Raw genomic sequence first — 20,806 nt, 5'->3', positions numbered from 1 at the left:
CTTAAGACTAGCCTTGTCCTCAAGGCTGAAGCTGCGGAAACTGCTGAAGAATAGTGGTTGGTTCCCAAGTTGCATCTTCCGGAGAGGTGTCTTTCCATTTGACGAGGACTTCCTTAATCATGCGGCCGCGCATTTGCTTGTCTCGTGTGTCTAGAACCTGTTCGGGTTGAAGCCAGATTGACCCTTCTTCGTCCAATTCAGGTAGACTGGTTTGAACTCGGCAATTGTTCCCAATCACTTTCTTGAGGCACGATACATGGAAAATTGGATGGATTTTTGCAGTAGGTGGCAAAGCCAACTTGTAAGCCACTTCTCCAATGCGCTGAAGTACTTGGTATGGTCCGTAGAATTTTGGAGAGAGCCTTTGACAACCCTTGTCTTTGAGTGATGTTTGCTTATATGGTTGCAGCCTCAAAAAGACCTGATCCCCTTCTTGAAATTGGCGCTCTGAGCGATGCTGGTCGACCTGTTGCTTCATGCGGTTCTGAGCTTGATGAAGATTGTCTCTAAGATGGGCGAGCATGGTTGCGCGGTGTTGTAGGAGTTGATCCACTGCTTGTACTTTGGAGCACCCCTTGAGATAAGAAGTAGGGGAAGGCGGAATTTGACCATATACTGCTTCATAGGGAGTCATTTTGGTGGTGGCATGATAGTTGGTGTTATACCACCATTCAGCCAGAGGTAACCACTGTACCCAAAGGTGTTGCTTTTCTGAAGTGAAACACCTAAGGTAGGTTTCTAGACATTTGTTGACGGCTTCAGTTTGACCATCCGTTTGCGGATGATAGGAAGTGCTGAGTTTTAGTTGAGTGCCTTGTATCCTGAAAAGTTCCTGCCAAAAATTACTAGTGAAGATCGGGTCGCAATCAGACACAATAGAAGTGGGCATGCCATGCAATTTGAAAATCTAATCCATGAAAGATTGAGCGACCAAAGTTGGTGTAAACGGATGGGGTAGGGTGCAGAAATTAGCATACTTCGACAGTCAGTCCACAACCACCATGATGACTGACTTGTTCCCGGACTTTGGAAGACCTGTAATGAAATCCATAGAAACCTCCGTCCAAATTGACGTCGGAATGGGCAATGGTTGTAATGTGCCTGGTGTGTTGACGGTTTCCCCTTTGTGGCATTGACAGACATCACATTTTGCTACGAAAGTAAGGATGTCCTTTTTCATGCCTGTCCAAAAAAATTATCTTTTGGTGCGAGCATACGTCTTCTGAAAGCCCGAATGTCCTGCAATGGGAGATGAGTGCAATTATGCCAAAATGCGACTTTTGAGGGTGGATGTTGGTGCTATTACGACTCTGTCCCTGTAGCGAAGAATATCATCCTGCCACGAGTAGCCCTTGGTGGAATTTGGATCTACCTGCAATTGAGAAATGAGTTGGGATAGCCCGGGGTGTGAAAACCATTCCTTGCGAGCCTCTTCAATCCACTCTGGAATGGGGAGGGAAATTGCTAGCAGAGTACTTTCTTCCTCAAATTGGCGAGATAATGCATCTGCTACGCTATTGTCTTTCCCTTTCTTGTAAATGATCTCATAATCATATCCCAACATTTTGGTGAGCCATTTATTTTGTTGTGGGGAAGATAGGCGTTGCTCCAAAAAATATTTAAGACTGTGATGATCTGTGCGGATTTGAAAACGTCGCCCCAATAAGTAAGGTCGCCAGGTCTCGACTGCATGTAAGATGGCCATCATTTCTTTTTTGTAGGTAGATTGGCCCAGATTCCTCCCACTTAGTTGTTGGCTTGTGAAGGCCAAAGGTCTCCCTTCCTGCATTAAGACTGCCCCAATACCTGTCCCCGAAGCATCACATTCAATGACAAAGGATTTGGTGAAGTCAGGTAGTGCTAACACTGGAGTAGAACACATGGCGTTTTTGAGAGCGGTAAATGCCTGTTGTGCTTCCTCGTTCCAGAAGAAGGAATTTTTCTTTAGGAGTTGAGTGAGGGGCTTCGCTATGCGGCCATAGTTGCGAACAAATTTACGATAATAGCCTGTGAGACCCAAAAATCCTCTCAAGCTCTTCAAGGTCTTAGGTTGAGGCCATTCTTGCATTGCCTGGATCTTTTTGGGGTCCACCTTGACACCTTCACGCCCCACAATGTGGCCCAAATACTCAACTTCTTCCATGCCAAACGAACACTTGGACATCTTGACAAATAATTTATGCTTGCGGAGCAGTTGCAAGAGTAGATCTACATGCTGAAGATGTGCAGCCCAAGTGCCACTATAGATGAGGATGTCATCGAAGAAGACAAGGACAAATTTCCTGAGATATGGTTTGAGAATGTGATTCATAAGGCTCTGAAAAGTAGAGGGGGCATTACAAAGACCAAATGGCATGACCAGGAACTCATAATGGCCTTCATGAGTTCTGAAAGCAGTCTTGGGAATGTCGACTTCCTTCATGCGAATTTTGTGGTAGCCTGAGCGAAGATCCAACTTAGTGAAGAATTGAGCCCCATTGAGTTCGTCCAGCGAATCGTCAACCGCCGGGATGGGAAATTTATCTTTGACTGTCAGTTTATTGAGGGCCCTGAAGTTGGGACACATCCACCACTCCCCATCTTTCTTGAGCACCATGACCACTGGGGATGAATAAGGACTAATGCTGGGACGAATGACACCTGCTTCCAAAAGTTCCTTGATTATTTTTTCTATTTCATTCTTTGGGTGAACGGATATCTGTATGGCCGCACATTTGGGGGTTGGGCCCCTGGAACCAAGGTGGTGCTATGATCATGTTCCCCTCACGAGGGTGGAAGCTCATGAGGCTTGTCAAAGACCAGCAGATGGTTATTTAAAATCTATTGCATCTCAGGATGAATTGGTAGAGACTTGGTGTCGACTACCTGGATGGCATTAAATTGAGCTACCACTCCATGATGGCCCTTTTTTTAACAATTTTTCCATCCTATGTGAGCTGATGATAGAGGGGGCTCTCGCCTGGAGTCCACGGAGGGTATGTGTGGAGTTGTTCTGCTTAAAACTCATATATAACTCCTGAAAATCCATTGTGATTGGCCCAAGAGTGCGGAGCCATTCAGCGCCGAGGACAATGTCGCAACCTCCCATGTGTATGGCAAACATGTGGGTTTTCAACTGATAATCCCCCATTTGAAGTTTGACATTTTCACAGCGGCCTTCACATTTCATTGTGCCCCCATCCGCAATTTGGACTTGGAAGTTAGAAACTGCTCGTACAAAACAATGCACTGCTTCTGCGATTTTTGATGGATGAAATTATGTGTACTTCCACTATCAATCAAGACTACTACTGGGCGATGTTTCAGAAAACCTCTGATTTTGAGAGTTTGAGGGGAAGAAATCCCTGCCAACGCATGCAATGAAATAACTAGTTCGTCAAAGACATTGTCCTTTTGGTTGTCTTCTTCTAGCGCCTCATGTTCCTCAAGTGGTGGATCTTCCTCTGTTGAGCTGTAGTCAGTGGCATCTATTTGAAAAAATTTAGGCTCCTTGCATTTATGACCTGGGGAGTATTTTTCATCACAGTAGTAACATAGTCCTTACTTTTGTCTTTCGGCCATTTCCGCAGGTGACACCTTTTGGACCTTAAGTGTTTGAGTCGTGTTGTGAGCTTGTGGGTAGTGACCTTTAGTGTAGAAATTTGGACGACTGTATTGGGCTGCTAATGCACGTTCCACGTTACAGGCTACCTTGCAAGCCTCTATCCATGTGGGAGGGTGGTTCAGTAAGACTTGAGCTTTGATGGCTTCTTTAAGACCGCTGATAAAACATTCCGTGTAGAACACATCTGAGAGACCCCAAGTGCGGAAGGCTAAGGCTTCAAAACCTGTAATATATTCATCCACTATACTCGTCTGTCGGAGCTTAGTAAGACGACCCAAAAAAGAGTCCTCCTGTTCAAAGCGGCTTTGAAGAGCTTTTGTAAATTGGTTCCAAGTCTTAAAAGGTCCATTGCAACGTTGATGCCATTCCCACCATTGCCACCTTTCATTGTCCAAGTACATGCTCCCCAACATAAGTTGAGTCCATCATCTAAGATACGATTCAGTTTGAAATACTGGTCCATTTGTGCTATCCATGCCGACGGGTGTGAACCGTCAAATTTATGCATATCCAACTTGGGAGGTCGCTGACTGGGTGGTTGGTGGGTGTGCCAGACGTGAGGAGAGTGGCTAGACTCACCCTCATTGTATTCATGGCCATTATACGCCTCCTCGTGGGCTTGCTCCTTGCCCTTCGGGATTAATTGCTGGACCTGGATACATAGTTTGTTAAGCTGATTGTTGAGGGTTTGCATGGATTCTTCAAGTTTGTCCATCCTTTCATTGGCCATCGCTTGGGCTCTAGTTTCTACCATACACCAACCTGATGAACAATTGGGACCGCCAAAAAATTTTTCACTAATAATTGAATGGTACCACCGTGCTCAGCTCGTCGTCCTAATTCTGATGGGGTAGATCACCAATAAGCGCCTCGGAAGATCTCAGACTCATTTTTTTTTTTGAAAACTCCTAATGGAGTTTTACTCCTTCCTGATCAATACTGCAGTCGCCAAATCCTCAAAATGTCAATGCGGCCAAAAGTCCTGCGAAAATTATACCCCGGTATAGGAACCCTTCACAACAACTCCGATCTGGTGGATCTGAGAGATCTGAATGGCGGATCGGATAGCTCTGGGCTGCGGAACAAATTGCTGCTGCGGATCTGATGGATCTAATAGAGCGGAATGGCTGATCTGCGAACTCGAGACTGCGGGACTGATGTCTGCTGCTGCTGCACCCCTTTGCACAAGCGGATCTGGAAGAGATGATGTGTGATCCCCTGAAAGAAAAGGGAACTATGGTATTGAGGAGTGTTAGGTGCTACAGATCGCAATATACATAAGGGTCTGGCAGTAGTACTCGGCCCAATGTTTCAGGGCTCTAACTAAGGAGGATCGACCGTACCCTTAGCCGTACAACCCGACTACCCTATCGTATAGGCGAGTAATCTCTCCGAGTGCTGTTCTCGGTGTACTGTAGCCACAAGACGACCTACGGTTTATCTATGGCGAGGTTTCAAGGGAGCCTAGGGGGCTTCCGATATACCCAGAGGGTACGTGGAAGACATTCTGTGCGCGGTTCTGTCTAATGCGCTACTACTCGAAGGGGTACCCACAGGGGTTACAAGGGAGTCCAACAGACGTGACCACCTCTTGTATTTCCTGCGTGCATGCCTCCCCAAATCCGCAGGTTTATGCGCTCAACGACAGATCCCGTGGTTTAAAGACACCGGAACACGTCTCTAGCTGAATTTTTTTTTTGCTAAGAATTGGAGATCCCACCGGCCCTGGAAAGTGCTCTGATACCACTTGTTATGCTCTTAACCTGCAAAATGATACCCAAATACAGAATATGCGAAGAAAAGATACCCAGAACACAGAATAGCAATGATTTTATTATTCAGAGAGTAATGTTCACTTGCCTCTTCGAGGGGGCAACCTCCAATAGAGCAGAGCTCGACTACAAAATAAGACACGATGCTCCTCACAGGGAGTCTCTATCCTTTATATATGACTCATACATGCAATACCACGGGCCAATACCGTGGGTTTTATTAATACCATCTATCTAATACTACGGCCCATTTGCAACTAACTGTGGTCCCGTCATTAATTGCGGGTTAACCATTTACAAATATTAATATGGGCTTTATTGACTCTTGACTGTGACATGATCCCATGACATAAATAAGGGGGTTAGGGTGGGACCCTAACAACAAATGAGAAAGATATAGATTATTATTGTAAACAATTTGCGGACTTCATGAAAACATAACCACACTGCAAATATGATCTAAGATCTTCAAAGAAGAGGTCAATAGAACCAGAACAACAAGAGGTATTTGTTCCCCATGTTATTCCTCCAGTACTAGATAAATGGAAAGGTAAGCTAAATCCTGACACTTGCAAGATGAAAGTCCCCTCCAATTAGGAAAGAAATAGTTCTGACAGACACACAGAAAAGGAGGCACTTGTTCTATTGAAAATTGTGAGTGGTAAGGAAGAAGGAACAAAGCCAAGAGGTATAGAAAAATTCCAACACGCATTCAATCTCTAGAAGGAGCTTGAAAAGGTAAAAATTCTTGTTCCTCTTACTAAGCTTCTAAAGCAACCTACTTATAAAGCTCAAGTCTCTCAATTCATGCATCCATATACCTTAGCACCAACCCATGATAGTTTAAACCTCCAAGAGGAGAGGCCAATGGTTTTTTTTGGGCTGCATGCGGAAGAGTTGGATCCTTCTACATGACACTACTAATCCATGATCTCTTATTACATAATTGCATGTTGGATTCTGGAGCCTCACACAACCTCATGCCATTAATAGTGATGGAACAGTTGGGCTTGGAGATCACCAGACAATACAAAGACTTGTGCTCCTTTGACTCTAAGAGAGTCAAGTGCTTAGGGATGATAAAGGATCTTGTGGTAAACCTGGCTCAGATCCCTATGAAGAGTGTGATAATGGACATAGTAGTGGTAGACATTCCCCCTAAGTTCGGCATGCTCCTATCTAGATCTTGGGGTTCCAAGGTGGGGGGCTCTATCAAGTTAGATCTTACTTTTATTCCCACGTTTGGAGGCGAGAAAAGGAGGTTGTATAAAGGATCTAGGTTTGTAAAAATGGTGACCCTAGCTAAAGGCTCAAAAAATTCCCCAGTGCATGGGAAAGAAAGCGATCTCTCCTACCTATTCCTAAAAGAAGATGAGACCTTCTTAGAGTTAACATCGATACACCTAACAAGGCAACTAGAGCACCATCGCACAAATGAAAATGAAGTATGGAAATTATACTTCGATGGAGCAAACTCAAAGGAGGGAAATGGAGCTGGACTATTGTTGGTATCTTCAGAGGGCAACCTGATACCTCTCTCTTTCAAGCTAGAGTTTGAAGAAACCAACAACGTGGCAGAGTATGAAGCATTGCTCCTTGGGTTACAAATGGAAAAAAATATGAATATTGAATGGATAACGATCTATTGGGACTCTAATCTGGTCGTAAGGCAGATCAGAAATCAATGCCAAGCCAAACACCCCAGACTAAGAATCTGTTGTAGCGGCTAAAACCACCCTCCAAAATTTTGGCCTACACCAATTTCGGAGCCTCCCTTGAAGAGTTCACTTAATGACTGCACACACTCAAGTTCACTCTATGAGCTCATGTGATTCTTTACATCTGCCTTGCTTGTTCATTGCATTCAAGTCTCTACATACTGATGTCAAAGTAATTCTTGTGACCATGTTTTGGTTATGCTCGAAGTCTTCGCTTCGTATTTGTTTGTTGTGTTCGCCATGAAAGCATATATCACACTCACACACAGAGTCACATTCGTTGTCGTGCAAGTGTCGTCTCGATCAATGAACGATCAATCACGAGTGTCGCGCTTGTCGCTTGCACCGTCGGTCAGTCATGTTGAACATGTGTGTCTGGATGGTTTGGTCGTTTCGTCATCAAGTCATGTGAGTGTGTGTTTGTATGACCACCTATGCACCTTTCGATTGTTCACACACTTAGTCATTTTTGCTAAAGTTCTGACGACCAGACTCCTCACTGACAGCCGGACCATCACCCTACTTTCGACTCGATCGATTGTCAACCAGAACAGTGTAGAAGCACCAAGCTAGTCCTTTCAAGTTGCGTTTCCCGCAAGCAACTCAATTAACTCTCATGCTAGCCACCCGGACAGTCGGACCTTGCAGTCACCCCAGGACTGACTCCCCTAAAAATTTGTGCAAAGGCCATTGACCTCACCCATTAAATTGACTGAGGAAATTGTGCAGACAGGCTGGACAGACACCAAGTGCCCGTCCTTGTCTCCTTCAGAAAATTGCGTAGTTTTCCCAGTCAGTCATCCGTACAGTTGACCGATTGTTCATCTCAAAAATTGCACATTGCTCATGAGTAGGCCTTCTACTGCCCATTAGTCAGCTCAACTCAAAAAATGTGGAGACATGATCAGCAGGCCAACCTCCTAGCCTTAGTGCAGTTTTCCCAACCAGCAGCTCCTAGCAGCAGACTGCCTGTTCCCTCTAGGAATTATGCATTTTCTGCTGCCGATGACTGAGCAGCTAACTGGAAGTTCCCAATGAGAACTATGCAGTTTTGGCTGCAGTAAGCCTAGCAGCCAACTGCCAATTCCCTCTGGGAATTACGCAGTTCTAGCTGCCAATGGCCCCAGCAATTCCCTCTGGGAATTTCGCAGTTCTGGCTGCCAATCTCCCAGGCAGTTCCCTAAAAACATTGTGCAATCCCTGCCTACTGACTCTTCATGCAACCCGGCTCGTTACTCTGGAAAATTGTGCAAATCTGGCCTTCTAGCCCCTGCTAAATGTTCATTCCAGAAAATGCGTAGAGCATGCCTACCTTGCCCTCCTGCGGCCCAGATTGTCCCTCCCAAAATTTGCACAATTTTGCCTCCCAGTCGAGCCAGACCTTGCAGACAGCCACTGTCGACTCAGATTGTCTGTCTCCATCTCTCAGTGACTCTTGCGCAGTTTTCATCAGCAGTTTCCTAGAACCATCATCTCGCATCACAGCGCTACTACCTCTCTCTGTCACCTGCATCTGAATGATCATGTGTCATGGTAGACTAGGAGGTTTTGGATCTGATGTTGTCTCATCATGAGTGACTACAGGTACAAGTACACCAACAAACATGTAAAGACGACAAATAGTATGAATGAATGGAGCACATGCAAATGGACAAGTTCACAAATGGATGAACAAATGAAGCATGCGATGGGGAAAAACGCAATGAACATGCACCTTTGCGAACAAGTGAGCCTGTCAATCCTTCCAGCATGAAAGCAAGGAACAACATGCTAAAGCTTCGTGAATCTAACCAAGGACCATCGAAGACTCTATGCACTTCACCATGTGGAGGTGAAGCTATGATACACCATGAATGCATCCATCACTCAGCAGCACTTTAGCTTGACATGCACTCCAGCAGTAGCACGAATGTACCAGCATTGTAATTTCAAGTCATGAGTCATGTTGCCCACATCTCCACTATGGGCTTGTTGTTAATCAATGTGATGTAACGCAGAAGTCCAAGAGACCCACTTGTTGAACATAGAGTCATGTAAGTAAAAAATTCATGGAAGTTGAACGATCATGAGGGTAGTCGAACAACCACAAGGGTCAGTTTCACCCTTGGCTATAAATACCCCCTCATTGGTACATGAAAGGACTTTTCACCTCAACTCCTCCCACATAGCCAAGAGAGTCTGTAATCTTTTCTTTGAGAAGTAAGTAGTGGCTCCAACGCCCCGTTGACGGGGTTAGTGATGTATGGCGTAACAATGTGTCTTGGAACTTTCGCTTAATTCAAAAGCCTGTTAATAGGCCAGCACGTTTTCACACATGTATTTTATTTGTTGTAAGACTGATCTTTAACATTTGTAATGCATGTTGCTTTAACCTGTTTTCTACGTATGAACTGATTCATTTGTTGTAATGCATAATCTATTAATGGAAATTTGTTGTATATGTTGTTAATGATGTCCCATCCATCGACTACTTTGTCGGACATCAGACAAACCTTTCACATGAACCTTGTTGTAACAACGACTGCACTCATTCGGACTGTTCCGTGAGTGTTGTACAGGTTATCTTACCTTATATGTTGTGATTTCTGCATCTGAGTGGACTGCTCCGCTGAAAGCTGTGTATGTCCTTTATGTTGTGCTTTCCTATATGAGTTGGGATTGATCCCTTTCAACCTAGAATTCACCTTTCACCTTCTTCCCCTCACAGTGAAAGAACCATTGACACAAGTACACCTACACTCACCAAGCACACGAACCTCACTTCTCGAAGACAAAGCGAACCACTCTCTTGTGCTGAAAAGCAAGAGTTGAGGCAAATCCTTAAGATAATGGCAACCGGGCCATCATACCGGATGGGACTCCCACACCAAACAGTGTGAGGTCTAGTTGGGACTTCATACCTAGGTGATCCCCTCAATGTTGGCGGATCCAACACCATCAAATTTCTAGCACTAGAAGGACGACATCTAGTTGTACATGGCTGAAATTCCCCTCACAATCACTCATCAACCATTTGCTCATGGCAGTAACTCGCACTCCCTCTCTCATGACTCGACAGTTGGTTACTCCTCACCTCCCACAATTGAACACGAAATTTCATATCAACACCTTTGCTCCTTCCGTCCCATCACTCTCCAGTTCGCGAAATCAGTCAGATTGATCACAGGCATACAATATATTCCACACACATCTAAGAAGCCAAAAGCCACTCCCACAGGGGTTGTCGTATCATCGGTGGAAGAAGTAGTCCTTACTACTCTTGAAGCTTTGGAAGAAGATATTGAAGACAGAGAAGAACCTCCAATCTTCTTTGAAGATGAACAAGGCACTCTTGTGGTCTTGGGGTTAAACTCCGGTATAGGAGGTGGAGACGAACCGACAGAATTAGATCTGGAACCATCAAATTCCAAAGGAGATGAAGAAGATGAAGAGGACGAAGAGGACAAAGAGATGGATAACCCAAATCTTGAATGGATGACTCAGGGACCATTGGCTCTCCCGACTGTTCTGCGCAAGATGCCGAAGCGAGCAGAGAGAACAAACATCAAGTTCAACCCTGACAGCGCAGTGAAGGCAGAAGACCACTTAGATAATTTCTACCTATAGTTGTAGACCCTTGAGGTACGTTATGACGACGTAGCATGTAGATTGTTACCATGTACCTTGGATGGCCATGCAACTACTTGGTATCACAGCCTTCCACCCAACTCCATACAGAACTGGGGTTCTTTCAAACGTATGTTCCTTGAAACGTTTGCTGATGATAAGACCCCAACCATGCTACTCAAAGAATTGGGAAGCCTCAGGATGGAGGTAAAAGACAAAGTGAAAGATTTCAGTCAAAGTTTTATGCATATTTTGAACAAGTTTACAGTAGACACCAAACCTCATGACTCCATCATTGTTGACTATTACATGTCTGCACTGCCAACCACAATTGCGCAGTTCGTTAAGCGAGTTGCGAAGCTAAAACTTTTAGAAAGCTGCGAAGAGGCTATTGCTGTTGAGAAATACTTGCGTGCCATTGGAGTCATCAAGGATGACGAATCAATGAAAGTCTCCAAGGATGCAAGCAAAAAGCCCCAAGAAATGGCGAGTAAGGGCTGAGACAAGGAAGCAACTGATATTGAGACCCTCACCCGCCTTGCTAAGAACTTGACCACTGAAGTGTCCGAACTCAAGAAATGGAAGATGGGCTTATTCACTAGCAGTCATCTACCCAGACAGAGACGGGAAAGCAGTTCATCAACCGGTTCATCAAGCAACAATCGGTTTGGTTCCAAATTTGCGCCAAAGCCTATGTTCCAACTCGATCAATGCGTTGATCCTAAATTTTGTTCCTTCCATGAATAATTTCACCTCGAGAACTCTTGTTCAAATTGGAAGCGAGTTGTTACCTCTATCTGTACTCATACACTCGATGCGGATAGCGAAATATAGGAGCAGTCGAAAGACACTGATGATAATGAAAACGTTGCACCTGATGAAGCACCAAGTTCTTGGCATGTGGTGAACGCATACCAGTGCTTGCAAGTAGATTCGAAGACGAACACTGAGAAGTAACCCCAAAACAAAATGATCATTACCATCTTAGGAGTAAAGGGGCTCCCCCTACACTTGAGGAGATGCAGGAGAAGGTGAGACAACTAATAAAGAAGGCTGACCCATTGGTTGCCTCAAAGCAACAAACACAAAGCAAGTCCAAGAAGACAGTGGCGGATACGAGTACGTTCATAGGTAGAAAGTTGCAGAACACTCCGCTGGACAGCGGAAACATCTGTTCCACCCCAGACACCTCAGTGAGTCTACCACCTATGGATTACAACATAGTCGATGACATGAAGAAAACTCTAGCAAACATCAATTTTTTCAAGCTAGCCAAAGTCCAAAGTCAACGAGATATCCTGCTGCACACATTGGGACAAATGGAAACAGGCAGCGTGGCCACCACCAGCAAGGGAGCAAGCACACCTCCCAGATCGCTATCCACTATGCTCAATACACTCTGGATACAGGAAGAAAACTCAAGTCACCCCCCATTCCTGCTTTCATTCGAAGTTTTCAACTACAATGTCCACAAATACTTGGTTGATTCTGGCACAGCAGCCAATGTCATGCCGCTCTCCATTGCTAAGAAGAACAATGCACAATGGAGCGAAACATCCACCAAAATCATCCAACTCGATAGAACATCAGTACCAGCCATTGGTCAACTATGAGACGTGATCATCCGACTATCCCATGACAATCAAGTCCACCAATGCATCAACATAGTTGTTATGGACATACCAGAAGCATACGGCCAACTACTCAGCAGAGACTGGTCCAGCAAGCTAGATGGATATTTTGCTACAGACTAGTCTCACATGTGGCTTCCATACAAGGGCAAATGCAATCAAATCTGGGTGTCATCAGAGAGGTATATGAAACACAATGTCACTCCCCTTAACGGTGAGAACGAACCATTGGCCTTCACAAAACTCATGTTTGGAAACTGCTTCCTGGAAAAGAAATTGGAGTGTTATCTTGCACAGCCAACCCCAACCTCATCAGACAAGCAATTGGGACTCCTTCCTCACCCAACAGATGATAATGAAACTTGTACAATTTGTTTTTCTGATAGTAGCAATAGTAGCAACCATGGTAGTAGTAGCAGTACCAACACACCAAATAGTCCATGTACATACAAGTTATGGGCCATGAGTCTTGACAAATCAGGGACACATGATGGCTCAAGGACCAGGTGTATCTCAGTCATCCAAAATAATGGACAATGCATGATTTCAAGCTTTTTGAAGTTCGAAGTCACAAACAATGATGTTGAAGCACTCATGCTAAACACACGAAGGACCAAAACTATGAACAAACAGAGCAACCTGGGAATCCACCATGATTCGAAGATGGCCAATCTCGGTACAAGTTACACACTATAGCAGCGACCAATCATTGACCACTTGGTCGAACAGTACCTAGATGGGTCTGCACGAGTAGATGATGGCCTGAGTTCCCACTACATGTGAACAATCCAACATGAGATTCCATGTAAAGGAGAAGACAAGCCATTACAGCAAAGACTAGGTAACACATACATGTTGTTTGTACTCCTTTCACTTAAAAGATTGACTAACATTTTAAGTTTTTGGATTACTTGCAAAGTTCATCATCATACTTGGTTTGCTAATTTAAATTTTGCACGTAAGAAATCTAGGAAGATCCACTTATGCATTCACTTCAGAAACTTGAACCCTTCCCGAAATAAAAAAAACAACCACCCTATGTCATCATCTAATCCCATGTTGCACACAGTAGCTGAAACAGTGGTGTTGTCTTCACTTGAAGGTCTTTTGGAATGCCACCAGGTTCTGGTAGCGGAGCCCGGTGGATCGGCATTGGTCCTCGAGAAACTTGGCTCACACACGTATCATTTGCAATCACTTGACAGGAGGATTGATAATCTCCCCGTCAAAGGCCAAGTCCTCAAACACTAGTTTCAGTAGGTTAGGTAGAGCCCGTTCCATGTACATAGTCTGCTTGCTGCTTGTTGTTTCATTTGGTTTGTTTTGTTTATTATCTTTGCTTTAGTCTTGTTTGATTCTGCGTACTATTTTTGTTCACATTCATTTTGTTTGTTTGATATATTACTATTTTTGTTTACAGAAATAAGTGCTACCAACTACTACGTTCTGGCTTTTGAATAGAGTATGTGGCTGAAATTTGAAGAGACTTGTGACACTGCAGCACTTGGCCCATCTTATGTCCATTTCTCTGTGCTTGGTTACAACCTTCAACCGATGAAGTCTTGACTAAAAATAAGAACCATCTATAAAGGAAGCATTGGTCCAACCGTGAACCTGTGTCCACACTGGGAAGCCCCATTCCTGTACTTAGCCTTCTGCTCTATGTGTTTAAGCTAATCCAACTAGTAGAAGTGAAGAAGGGGAAAAATCTAAATGAGCAAACCTATGTCATAGGTCTTACATGCTTCTCTGAAGGAACAACCACTTCTGCTCTCAATAAGTCGGGATCCCTCTTCCGCCACAAAAATAAATAAGTGCATATGCACAGTTCTCTTAAAAAATACAAAAGCGAAAGAAGAGAAAGGCTTCCTGTGCAAAGCGATGAAGCATGCAACTCCATTGGGGTACTAACTAGGCATTTTGGAAGTGGAGCAATATGTGTTCCTGCGTAACTTGGTCGGGGTACTGTCCAGGCCTGCTGGCAGCGGAGCAACATTGGAGATGAAAACTTATACTCTAAAAATCTTCAACTCACGAACTAAACTACCCTTCCCAGATTCGAAACACTAAGATCTAAGATGAACTTTTTATTGTGTTTGATTGAGTTAGCAAAGGGTGAACCATGTATGTCCATGGGGTAAGTGGGGAAACTGAAGTAACCTACACAGCGATTCAATACTCCCGAAAATCCCAAGGCCCTGTGCTAGCAATGAACCGAAACAGAGAAGCTGGAGTTCTACAAGTGTGTCGCCAAATGTTGTAGCAGCTACAACCACCCTCCAAAATTTTGGCCTACACCAATTTCGGAGCCTCCCTTGAAGAGTTCACTCAATGACTGCAAAAACTTGGGTTCACTCTATGAGCTCGTGTGATTCTTTACATCTTCCTTGCTTGTTCATTGCATTCAAGTCTGTGCATGCTGATGTCCAAGTCATGCTTGCGACCATGTTTTGGTTATGCTCGAAGTCTTCACTTCGTATGTGTTTGTTGTGTTCGCCATGAAAACATTTATCACACTCGCACACAGAGTCAAATTCGTTGTCGTGCAAGCATTGTCTCGATCAATGAATGATCAATCATGAGTGTCGCGCTTGTCACTTGCACCATCGGTCAGTCATGTTGAACATGTGCGTCTAGATGGTTCGGTTGTTTCATTGTCAAGTCATGCGAGTGTGTGTTCATATGACCCCTATGCACCATTCGATCATTCACACACTTAGTCATTTTTGCTGAAGTTCTGACGACCAAACTTCTCATTGACAGCCGAACCATCACCCTACTTTCGACTCGATCGACTGTCAACTAGAACAACATAGAAGCACCAATCTAGTCCTTTCAAGCTGCGCTTTCCGCAAGCAACTCAATCAACTCTCATGCTGGACATCCAGACAGTCAGACCCGCAGTCACTACGGGATTGACTCCCCTCAAAATTTGCACAGAGGCCATTGACCTTACCTGTTCAACTAACTGAAGAAATTACGCAGACAGACGAGACAGACACCAAGTGCCCATCCCTGTCTCCTTCAAAAAATTTCATAGTTTTCCCAGTCATTCATTCGGACAGTCGACCGATTGTTCATCTCAAAAATTGCGCAGTGCTCATGAGCAAGCCTTCCACTGCCCATCAGTCAGCACAACTCAGAAATTGCACAGAGATGATCAGCAGGCCGGCCTCCCGGCCTCAGTGCAGTTTTCCCAGCCAGCAGCTCCTAGCAGCAGACTGCCTGTTCCCTCCAGGAATTGCGTAGTTTCTGTTGCTAGTGACTAAGCAGCCAATTGGCAATTCCCTTTGGGAATTGTGTAGTTTTGGCTGCTAGTGACCCCAGTTGAAAATTGGCAGTTCCCTTTGGGAATTGCGCAGTTCTGGCTGCCAGTGACACTAGCAACCAACCAGCAGTTCCCTCTGGGAATTGCGTCATTCTGGCTGCCATTCTCTTGGGTAGTTCCCCAAAAAAATTGTGCAATCCCTGCCTGCTGACCCTTCATGCAGCCCGGCCCGTTCCTATAGAAAATTGCTCAAATCTAGCTGTCTAGCCCCTGTTGAATCTTAATTCCGGAAAATGCTCAAAGAATTCCTGCCTTACCCTCCTGCAGCTCGGACTATCCCTCTTAAAATTTGCACAAGTCTGCCTCCCATCCGAGCAAGACCTTGTAGACAGTCACTGTCGACTCGGATTTTTTGTCTCCATCTCTCAATGACTCTTGTGCAGTTTTCATCAGCAGTTGTCTGGAGCCATCGTCCCGCATCACAGCCCCGCTGCCTCTCCCAGTCACCTGCATCCGAATGATCATGTGTCAAGGTAGACTAAGAGGTTTTGGATTTGATGTCGTCTCGTCATGAGTGACTGCAGGTACAGGTACACCAACAAACATGTCAAGACAATGAACAAGATGAATGAAAGGAGCACATGCAAATGGATAGGTTCACCAACGGACGAACGAATGAAGCATGTGAAGCGGACGAACGCGACAGACATGCACCTTCATGAACAAGTGAGCCTGTCAGGCCTTCCAGCATGAAAGCAAGGAACAACATGCTAAAGCTTCATCAAGTGAACTGTGGACCATCGAAGACTCCACGCAGTTCGCCATGCATAGGTGAAGCTATGGTACACCATGAAGACATCCATCACTCAGTAGCACTGTAACGTGACATGCACTCCGGTAGCAGCACGAATGTACCAGCATTGTCATGTTAAGTCATGTTGAGTCAAGTCATGAGTCATGTTGCCCACATCTCCACTATGGGCTTGTTTTCAATCAATGTGATGTAACTGGAAGTCCAAGAGACCCACTTGTTGAACATAGAGTCATGTAAGTCAAAATGTCATGGAAGTCAAATGGTCATGAGGGTAGTCGAACAACCACAAGGGTCAGTTTCACCCTTGGCTATAAATACCCCCCTCATTTGTACATGAAAGGAATTTTCACCTCAGCTCCTCCCACATAGCCAAGAGAGTATGTAATCTTTTCTTTGGGAAGTAAGTAGTGGCTCCAATGCCTCGCTGATGGGGTTAGTGATGTATGGTGTAACGATGTGTCTTGGAACTTTCGCTTAATTTAGAAGCCTGTTAACAGGCCAACACATTTTCACACATGTATTTTATTTGTTGTAAGACTGATCTTTAACACTTGTAATGCATGTTTCTTTAACCTGTGTTCTACATCTGAAATGATTCATTTGTTGTAATGCATAATCTATTAATGGAAATGTGTTGTATATGCTGTTAATGTTGTCCCATTCGTGTCGACTGCTATGTCGTACATCAGACAGACCTTTCACATGAACCTTGTTGTAACAACCATTGCAATCGTTCGGACTATTCTATGAGTGTTGTATGTGTTATCTTACCTTGTATGTTGTGACTGCAGCATCCGAGTGGACTGCTTCGTCGGAAGCTATGTATGTCCTTTGTGTTGTGTGTTCCTAGCCGAGTTGGGACTAATCCCTTTCAACCTGGAACTCACCTTCACCTTCTTCCCCTCACAGTGAAAGAACCATTGACACAAGTACACCTACACTCACCAGGAACGTGAAGCTCACTTCTCAAAGACAAACCGAACCACTCTCTTGTGCTAGGAGGGGCCTATTTTATTTAACAAAGAAATTAATGCAAACAAAGGATGGATGGGCCCTTTTCTCTCTCCTCCAGGGGGCCACGTTGCAGAATCCTATTGGTCCTAAGAATCCATGGGGCAGCTGAAGTTAGCATGAAGTGGTAGTATGGAGGACACATGGCACACAGATTCGGATTTTTCAAGGGTCCTATGGGGGCATTTCTGGGTGACACGTATCACCACTCAGGAAGTTCCATGTGGCACTAATGACATCCTCAATCCCACAATCGGAAATAGCACAAAGCAAATTTTTCTCCTCCGCTGAAGTTCTTCCCGACCTGCGATTGCGATATGTGGGAACTCCCCAGACACAATTGTTATGCAATGGAGTTAAAAGGTTGTCAGGTCCATCCCTTTCAAAGGTCGCATGATCATTCAACACTCTCTCCCGTAATGTGATTGTGATATCCTGGGTGGGCCTGATCCCATAGATCGACGATCATAGTGTCAAGGGGAAATGCTAAAGGTAAAATGCTATAAGTCGCCAGTATGCAGGATTCCAAGTAACAAAGGAAAAAGCCCCCCAGACAAGAGTCTAAAGGCCCTAGCACCTAAGGACTAAGCACCTGGTCATAGCCCCCGATCATAGGAAATAAAAGGGGCTAAATCATAAGAGGGCTTAAAGGGGATCATAACTCTTTTGTTTCGTAATGTTTTAGTGATAAGGGTCTGCGCTGGAAATTCCTCCATATTACCACATAATTGCATCATCAGGCATATCAGGGTGTTGATAGTATTTTGCAAAACTTTAAAAGCACGACGGGTCGGCAACTGTGACATTTAATAAGGAAGATGGGGCATTCAAACCTAGGATGGGATGATTCATAAAGTCTCTCTGTGACATGGAACCAAGGTCGACGCTGACAGAAGAAAATAGGGACTTGGTAGCTTGGGAAGACTTGATGATCTAGTATGGTGCCCCCATACAGAAGAAAGACAAAGTACCACCCTGGGATCCTCTGCTTCGGTACCACAACACGAAACTGATAGCACCCATTCCCAGCTTTAAAGGATGAATGGATCAAGAAGTGAAGTAAAAAGCGACGGGAGATGGCTGAGCAGCACAGGAGGCCATACCGTGAGCAAACTACAACCTGAAGCAGTAGCGATAACAGGGATGGGCATGAAGATATTTTTTATTAACATTCTCATCTGATTGATTGACTTGTTTTGTATTCCTGTATTCCATGAGGCAATTACTGTCATATAATGTTTTTGGGCCATAGAGCCATCCTTGATCGAGACAACTAGTTGATCTAATAGTTGAAACTCGGCAGAAGATATTTTGTTGCAGTAAATGTTCAAATGCTCCTCCCTCTCTAGATAAATAGGGGGAAGCAACACTTCACAAAGGTTCACAAATCTGTAAGACAAAGCTACATGTATTTTCAGACTATATAACTTAATAATACAGATCTTTCAAAATATTGAAGAAATGGTGGTGACTCCCCCTTCGAGTATTGCAGTATATTATCCTCTTGTTAAAATCCATTATATTCATGTTTCTTCTATGAATTCATGCAACAATAGATTCTAGAAATACTTCATACTTCCTACAGATTCATTTGTATTGATTTGTTAATACATATGCTTGTATGAAGGGCTAAAATTATATCTTTAAAACTTCGCTACATGAATCATAGCACCCAGCCTCTCTCTGTCCATTATATCTACTTGTAACTCAAATAAGTGTAGAAATTCTTATCGTTTCAAGCTCTATGTGTTAAATATAGAATTCTTGATGCTTTGGACTCTATGTGATGAGTTATTCTTTAGCCTTATCTTCTCTCATTTACTTTGAAAAAGCTTATTAAACTGTAAGTCCTCGAACTACTCGGCCTCCACTATTTTATGTGTATATGTCTGGAAACTGTGTATGCAAAGAAGTACCAGAAATACATGACTTGCACCTTTGGATGAATGAATCAACCCACTCCTCTTGTGTGTGTGTGTGTGTGTGTGTGTGTGTGTGTGTGTGTGTGTGTGTGTATAGAACATATGCGATGTCTCCTTTTGCTCGAGAATCATTTGAGACACACTAATATAGATGTGCCCAGGCACTAGTCTTGTAAGCAATCCAAGGTTGTCTCTGGGATCTACAACATGGACATTCCAAAGAAGGAATCTGAAAACCAACCCCCAAGCTCTATTCACAATCGGATTTTTGAATGGAGAGGGGTGCCAAGAGTCAATAGTCTAACTCATTCTATCAGGTGATCGGTCAAAGTGACCAAAAATGCCATGGTTTCAGGTCCAAAGTTTTTACATATTCATACAAGTGTTCACAAGATGGTCACAACTTTCCTCATGTTGCTAAAAAATTGAGCACCAAGACGTGCCAACATAGCCTTTTTTCCACAATAGGTCCCATGTGAGTAGTCGCCTCTTTCCAATTAACCATAAGAAACTTGCCACCTTCAGCCAAATTTTTCACTTGGAAGTTTTGTATGATTCGCCATAATGTTATAAGCTTCTTTGATAGTGAACATACCCTTGGATTGATGACCCCATCTCAACTTATCTCCCCTCTTTCTACCTGAATTTTCCTTTCCCTTAGTTGAGTATCTAGAATCTGCCAATTCTAAGAAAATCGCCCCTCATCCCAGCGCTCTTGTGTCTTCCACTCTCACCACTAATATTTGATCGGTTGTATCTTTCTAGAAATCAACGACTATTATCCCTCTTGTCCCCCTAGTGTATTCTTTGAGAACCCTTAGCTCTTTCCTGCTTTCTAACCATGGTAATTGTTTCTAGGATTCCTCCTAAAATGTAGTTTTTGTCCCATCTCTAATTTCCCAGAACGTGTGCTCATATATAAGGGACTTTTGTTCCTTTGTTGAATTCCATATTGATGATCTCGTCGGGTATTCTAATTGCCTTAAATTCTCTGTTTGTGTGTTGACCGAACCATATTTTCTTGTCCCTGCAAGCATCTCTCCCATAGCTTGGCTCCCATGGTTTTGTTAAGAGCTTCAGGATCGTTTAATCCAAGACCACCTCACCATTTCTGTAAACAAGCTTTCTCCCAAGAGACTAGAGTCCATTTCAAGATTTGTTGTACCCCATGCCATAGAAATTTATGGAAACATGAGACAATGTCCTTGTATGCTCTTGGTACTAGAAGCACAGACAATTAATAGATCAGAAACGCTTGTAAAACAACCTTGAGAAGTGTAACGTAGTTGGGGAGGTTTAACGCTCAAAATGTTTAATTCTCTAGACCTTTAGAAATATTCTCTTTAATCTCCGCCCAATAGGATATCCACAATGAATTAGCAAAAAGAGGGATATCAAAGTATTTTGCTAGCAGGGTTCCTATTTGAAAACCAAGGTTTTTCGCCATATAAGTCTCAAGT

The sequence above is a fragment of the Pinus tabuliformis genome, chromosome 8 (assembly GCF_031772625.1).
Source record: "Pinus tabuliformis cultivar Carrire ecotype Pingquan chromosome 8, CPIR1, whole genome shotgun sequence".
Lineage (NCBI taxonomy): Eukaryota > Viridiplantae > Streptophyta > Pinopsida > Pinales > Pinaceae > Pinus > Pinus tabuliformis.
The sequence above is the reverse complement of the archived record's forward strand: the minus strand, read 5'-3'. Positions refer to the sequence as shown.